The 7,312-nt window shown below is 38.0% G+C and overlaps 1 protein-coding gene across 1 annotated transcript in view; it reads right to left on the bottom strand.

The window, feature by feature from the left end:
• Nucleotides 1-7,312, bottom strand: part of FBXL17 (F-box and leucine-rich repeat protein 17) — a gene marked incomplete at its 5' end in the record, with an annotated part of 389,687 nt that overhangs the window by 199,745 nt on the left and 182,630 nt on the right. The gene's annotated exons all lie outside the window — the stretch shown is intronic.

Genomic DNA, 7,312 nt, shown 5'->3' with positions numbered 1-7,312 from the left:
AGACTCTTGAGAGTCCCTTGGACTGCAAGGAGATCCAACCAGTCCATTCTGAAGGAGATCAGCCCTGGGATTTCTTTGGAAGGAATGATGCTAAAGCTGAAACTCCAATACTTTGGCCACCTCATGCAAAGAGTTGACTCATTGGAAAAGACTCTGATGCTGGGAGGGATTGGGGGCAGGAGGAGAAGGGGACGACAGAGGATGAGATGGCTGGATGGCATCACTGATTCGATGGACGTGAGTCTGGGTGAACTCCGGGAGTTGGTGATGGACAGGGAGGCCTGGCGTGCTGTGATTCATGGGGTCGCAAAGAGTTGGACATGACTGAGTGACTGATCTGATCTGATGACAAACCTAGAGAGTGTATTAAAAAGGAGAGCCATCACTTGCCAACACAGGTCTGTATATTCAAAACTATGGCTTTTCCAGTCGTCATGTATGGTTGTGAGAGTTGGAACATAAAGAAGGCTGAGCACGTCAGAACTGATGCTTTCAAACTGTCATGCTGGAGAAGACTCTTTGAAAGTCCCTTGACAACAAGGAGATCAAGTCAGTCAATCCTAAAGGAAATCAACCCTGAATATTCACTGGAAGCAGAAAATCCATTCCTTTGGCCACCTGATGCGAGGAGCCGACTCACTGAAAAACACAGTGAGCTCCCATGAGGTCAGGAGGAGAACGGGGTGACAGGATGAATTGGTTGGATGGCATCACCGACTCAACGAACATGAGTTTGAGCAAACTCTGGGAGATGGTGATGGACAGGGAAGCCTGGCGGGCTGCCGTCCACGGGCACAAAGAGAAGGACGTGACTGAAAGACTGAACAACAACAGGTTTTATCCGAAACTCTAACTTCTCAGATATCCCATAAGGAAAAGAAAAGGGAACACTCTACTGATGTTCAGAAAGATCAAGCATAGCCTGAAGATAGGATGACCACAGAAGTTGCCATCCAAAGCAGGACATGCGGATCGCAGAAGGGGCAGCAGCAGCATGAACAGGAACCTGACGACCCCCCAAAACCATGGGGAGGGGCGGAGACTGGCCTAAGCAAACCAGGACACAGGGCAGGAGGCCTGAGGCAGGCAGGGCGCCCCTCGTGGTCAGAGCTGGGGCTTTGGAGGCAGAAAAATGGGCTCCAAGTCTGTTTCCACCAGTTAGGAGTCGAGAGTGGTCTAATCTTCCTGGACCTTAGTCCCTTTGTGTAAGTGAGGCTAGTTTCTTCCTCAGGGTCGCAGAGGTTAAATGAAACACAGGTGTGAACACTTTGCACACTGTGCGGCACAGACAGCAGTAAACGGTAGCTGTCACTACCTGCTATTATTAACCTTGGTTCAGAAACAAAGGAGAGAAAGTGTCATACCCTTCAACTTTAGCAGCACCACAGAAAACAAGCGTGGTTGTAAAGAGAGGGTCTAATGGATAGGACACCAGAGGCCTCATTTTCAAAGATGGTCAGGGGACCTGAGGGCTTGTCAGGTGGCACCACTAGTAAAGAACCCACTTGCCAACGCATGAGACATAAGAGACATGGGTTAGATCCCTGGGTCGGGAAGATCCCCTGGAGGAGGGCATGGCAACCCTCTCCAGGATTCTTTCCTGGAGAGTCCCATGGACAGAGGAGACTGGCAGGCTACAGTCCACGGGGTCACAAAGAGCCGGTCACGACTGAGGTGACTCAACACACACGCATGCAAAGGGGACTGGAAGAACACTCACCCCAGCATCATTCTATTCTCCTAGGGATGGCCTTACAAGTAACCGTGACTATAAAAGAGAGGGTCAAATCTAAGCCAGCTTCAAACAAGTGTCACCAGCTCAGAAACACTCAGTTCTCTCCCTGCAGTTCTCCCGGAAGTCAGTAAAATACAGTTATTCATTTAAAAAAATCTGAATACATACAGAATATACTCAAAACTACGCAGTAAAATTAGAGAAATAAATAAAATTCAGTTTTAGTAAAAGTCCACCCAACCAGCCCAGCCACATTATTAGGCACCAAAGGTATGCAGACAGGCTCCTCTGCAGTCTCTGCAGGCTCCACAGTCTCTGAAGGCCACCGCGGAGCCACTTTGATGGGCAGCGCTATTTTTACTGCCTCTCGATTTCCAAGTTTTCGTGCTTTTATAGGAGAAAACTGTTCAAACTTCACACTTAGTACTCCAAGGTGAGAAGTATTTCTCTCCTCCAGACCACTTAACTTTAATAGAAAACAAAACATTCTCCGACTCAAATTCAACTATGCCTGCTGGATTTTAATGGATAGGTTTGTCCCCCGCTTGGGCAATCTTTAAACCTCTGTCTCTAGGAGAATTAAGTAATATTAGGGGATTGAAATGAAATAAAATTCTAAGTCCACTGTGACATGACATTCACAGGAAGATGGTAGATTATCCATCCAGTCCTCGAACACTTATAAAAACAATATATAGCATATGTTCACAAAACAATTCTTGGAAATAAAACACAATGGGCACTCAGCAAATATTTTATATCGCCAACACCTGCTCAAATCCTCTCTGAACTTTATTTCTAAATGTCACCGTTTTTTATTGAATCAACGGAAATTTGAAAGAAGAAACAGAATAAACATCCAGAGAAGATCAAGGGAGTTAGAAAAATCTTTATAGAAAGCCTCATTGAGTTTTACATGAGCCAGGGTGCTGTCAGTCTCCCTGAAAGGGGCGGTAGAGTAATCTGTCACTTCACGACTTCAATCTCAGAGTGCCTAAAAGACTAAAAAGGGCTCTGTGCGGAAAAAGAGAAGAGAAAAAGAGAAAGAAAAGAAAAGTCTTAAGGCTTTTCTAAATTTTATAAACAAAGGAATCGTGAATCAAATACTAAGCACTGCAAATAAATTCACTTTGCATCACAGACTTGAAGTTGGAGGTAGTTTAGTATACTAATTCAACTCTGTTATTCGGGAAACTGTAACACCCCTGTTAGAACTGTCAGTGGGAATGAGTTCTCTATTTTGGAAGGCAGTCAATGAAAACCAAGGTTTTAACTTATTTTAAGCTGAATTCTGTCTCCCTCTGTAACTTCAACCTGTTGGCCAAAGTTCTGAGGTCTGAAATAAGAAAGAACTAATTTAGGGAAACTAATTAACTCTCTATTATCTGTTAATATATTTTATCAGACTCAATTTAAAAAGAACTATTTGATTTAAAATGAGAAATCCTTACCTAAAAATCTTTATATTCTGAATTTCAATAAGGGAGAATTCAATTTGTAGACTAGGTGGGGACAGGTGGATATTATAAACTAGATCATGCTGGGTGAGAATAATGGAGAAATTGAAGAATGGCCGACGAGAAAAGCCCATTACTCATCCTGGAAAGATCGCTGACATGAGAAAATGTGGGTCCAGTGTTGCTAGATCTGCAACTTTCCCAAAAGAAGGCCCAAATTCAGATTTTTATGTGAACGACCCAATTTTTTAAAGTTGGCAACTTACTCAATTTTTTAAATATTGTATGGGCCAAACAAAACAGCTTTGTGGACTGGACTCAACTCTGGCTCGCCAATTTGCAATTTTAAAATGTTGTTATTTAAAAGTCTATTTAATGAGAAAACATTTATAGTTACTATTCTAAACACTAGTACATATAAAGAGAAACAGTAACATATTGCAAATGTTATTTTATACTTAAAAGAAACTGGTCACAACAATCTCAGATTTAAAACTCCTTAAATTTTAGGATGTTCACTGATGCAACAGCTCCCTTTACATAAATATAAGACTCATGCAGCAAATTACTCCTTAAAGAAAGTGTCCTATCTGTGTTCAACAGAGTCAATACATTCAATTTTGTTTTAAACTGCAAATTCAAAGAATACGTCTCTAGCTAGGTAAGAACCATTTAGTTCTTTTAAAAAGTCATGCAGCTTCTGGACTCTATACCAAACATAAAAAGAAAAAAAAAAATAAAACAGTGAAGACCAAATTGCATGTGAAATAGCAAAACAATTATATCAAATACAAGTAAACATTCCAACAAACTTCCAGTCAGAGAGAGTACAGGAGAAATAATAACCAGATGTTTAATTTAAATCATCAATAGAAATAGTCAGTGTCCTCTTTTTATAAACCACTTGGATTTTATTTGTATTCAAAAGCAATGGTAAATGTCAAATGACTACTAGACCATCCTTCTGAATACAAGAAAATATGCTGTTTAACTCTCTAAATACAAAAAGTGCTTTTTAAAAAACAAAGATAAAGAACAGCGTGTCTTAGTCACACAGATCAATTCAAGAACCACAAAATGCTAAAAGGTTCCGTGCGCTTAACAGTAAAGACCTTGAGTTACTAAATATTTTAAAATTTTGAACTTCAAAAACATTTATTGTTAAAATCTTTTAAAATCCAGGATAAATCTTATATCTAAAGATCTGAGAAGAGTATCAATCTTTATCTTCATGTGAAGAATTCATTATTAAAGCTAGCAGCATTAAACATAGATCCTTTTCATAGGCATTAGGTATAAAATAGTATCTAAAGGTTCTATTATAACTTTATTATGAAAGAAAATAATGAGATTTGTGTTTTTTTTAAACTAAGAATGTTACGTATTAAAAAAAAAGAATGTTATGTATAAATGTCAATTGTGTGTGAATTCCAACTATGAAATGGAAATTGACTCATTAGCCATTTGCTTTTTCTTGTTTGCCCCCATCCAATTTTTACTACAGTAAAGATGGAAAAAACACATCCAATCGGAAAAGTCAAAGACAAATTAAACAAACGGGCTAAATTTAATAGGAATAGTATGACCTTCAGCAGAACAAAAGATGTTGAAAGGATTAAATGAGAACACGTGTAAAGTGCCTATCAATTACCTGGATGATAAAGGTTACTTTCCTTCCCTCTATCCTTACAAAGCTCACTATTATCTCACTCATTAAGTCTTATATCACCGAAAGAGGAAAGCCTTTGGGATCAGCAGGAACTCAGTGCCCCACAGTCTGAGGCACAGCACCAAGTATTTAGTAGGGGGTTAATAAATGCTTCCTGATTTACTAGAGGATAATAATAATGAACAAATGTAAAACAGACACTAATTGATAGGCTAAATGCATTAGTGCATTCTAGTGTCCTCCATGGGAAAGGTTACTAACCCATCCCGGCTAAGTGCTGAAATTATAATTAAGTCTGACGGGAAGTCCTAGATTTATACCAATATAATTACAAATATTACTTAGCTTAGTGATAGAGTATGGCAAGAACAATGAGCTGACTAATTTAGATGACACTGCAAAGTGGGTTTTAATGTTTGAAACTCCTATTACAGTACACAGGATAAGTGCAAGTGGTGTAATTAAAACCTAAAAGAGTCTGATCTTTAAAACTCTACCGCTCAACCTCATTAAAATGCATGTTTTCTCAATTAATTCAAACTTTTCCATTAAAAACATAAAAATACCCTTTTATTCCTTGCAAATAAATCTCTACAGTACAGCATTTAGGATCAAACACCAAATAATCATTATAGTTAAATAGGAAAAAAAAAACAACTGAAATATTATGGAAAGGGATTTGAGCAGATGGAACCTAACAAAGGGAAGGAAAGGCAAGGTGAAGGCTGCTCTTTTTTTTCATGTGTAAATACCCAGTTATGACTACATAAGCATTTCAAGCACCAGAAGATGGGAAATCCTTGAGTATCTTTGTGTAAATGATACAAATCTAAGCAAAAGCAAAACCTGTTTACTGAGCAGATAACCCTTATGAACATATATGGACTGCATCTTACTTACCTTTGTAGGCTCCAAGTACTGAGTCTTCTCCATCGTTTTCATATCCATTTTGTGGCACAGTTTTCAGCTTTCAATCTGAAGCATTACTAAGAAGTTTACCTAAATATTAAGCTAATACTAAACACCTAAAACCACAGGATGACGTTTTTCATGTACTTCTTTTTATCAGTTGTTACGGAAAACATTTAAAAGATTATTTTAAAACTTGTCACATAACTGATCATGTGGAAGAATGTAGATTATAGAAAAGAATTTAATTTTTTAAATGTTCATCAATTTTCTTCAGATTTTGATACACATCACACAGTGACTATTATTCAGAAACAATAAACACCTTTTATAAATGATGGCCATGGACCAATTCTGGACTAGTAAATTTTTCAAGAAAAATGTTACTAAGAAAGAGCCAAGTCAAAAGCTACCACACGTAATTTAAAGGGCAAGGCTGGTAATTTACAGGAATGCCACTAGAATTTGCCATTTTTGGGGCAAATGGAGTCTACATGGTTTTACTGTTAAAAGGATAAAAGGAAATTAAAAATGAAAGGGGGAAATGTCTTAAATTTAAAGCATTATCTGACACAAACTTTACAAATCACTGCTCTGTTTTATAAAAAACATTTAAATCTAAATAGGTTCTAATTTTAGCTGAAATAGGGCTTCCTATTTTGAAAACAATATATTTTTGGTGGCCTTTTTTAAAACTTATTTATTCTTGAAAAGCTACTAAGCAAGAACTTTATCTCATGCCTATATTTAAGAACCCACCTAAACTAATCAGCAGTAGGACTCCCTGGTGGCTCAGATGGTAAAGAATCCATATGCAATGCAGGAGACATGGGTTCCATTCCTGGGTCGGAAAGATCTCCTGAAGGAGGGAGGGCGTGGCAACCCACCCAGTATTCTTGCCTGCAAAATCCCATGGACAGAGGAGCCTGGCAGGCTACATACAGTTCATGATGTGAAAAAGAGTTGGACAAGCATAGAATAAGCACAGAATAGTGGTACTCCGCAGTTGTTTTCACTACAAAGAAGTCTATTTTCAAGGGTTCTTGCATTTTTTTCCCCTCATGCAATATTTCAGAGAAAAATTGACCTATCCATTATCACTATTTTTAAAACTATTTTTAAAACATTTTTAAATGCTTATTTTTAAAACATTTTACACATCTTTACACTACGTATTAAACTATCCATCACATGACTTTAACATTCAAAACAAATTCTATTTATACAGAAAACAAAATGTCATCCTAGAGAAAAGATCTGAATGCATGATGTTTGAAATAGTTTCTCAGAACCATTTTCCTTGATAAATGAACAGTAAAATCAACCACAAAAAGTTGCAAAACTATTAAAGTGACAAATAAACAATATGTCTTGCATGAGTGACAAAGAGAAGATTCAACAGACTTTTAGGCAAACATATGAATCTTAACACATAAACTTTGCTGCAAATATAAGCAAGTGTGAGTCACTCAGTAGTGTCCAACTGTTTGCAACCCCATGGACTGTAGCCCACCAGACTCCTCTGTCCATGGAGTTCTCCAG

Source organism: Bison bison, unplaced genomic scaffold (assembly GCF_000754665.1).
Source record: "Bison bison bison isolate TAMUID 2011002044 unplaced genomic scaffold, Bison_UMD1.0 scf7180017864189, whole genome shotgun sequence".
NCBI lineage: Eukaryota > Metazoa > Chordata > Mammalia > Artiodactyla > Bovidae > Bison > Bison bison.
The sequence above is the reverse complement of the archived record's forward strand: the minus strand, read 5'-3'. Positions and strand labels throughout refer to the sequence as shown.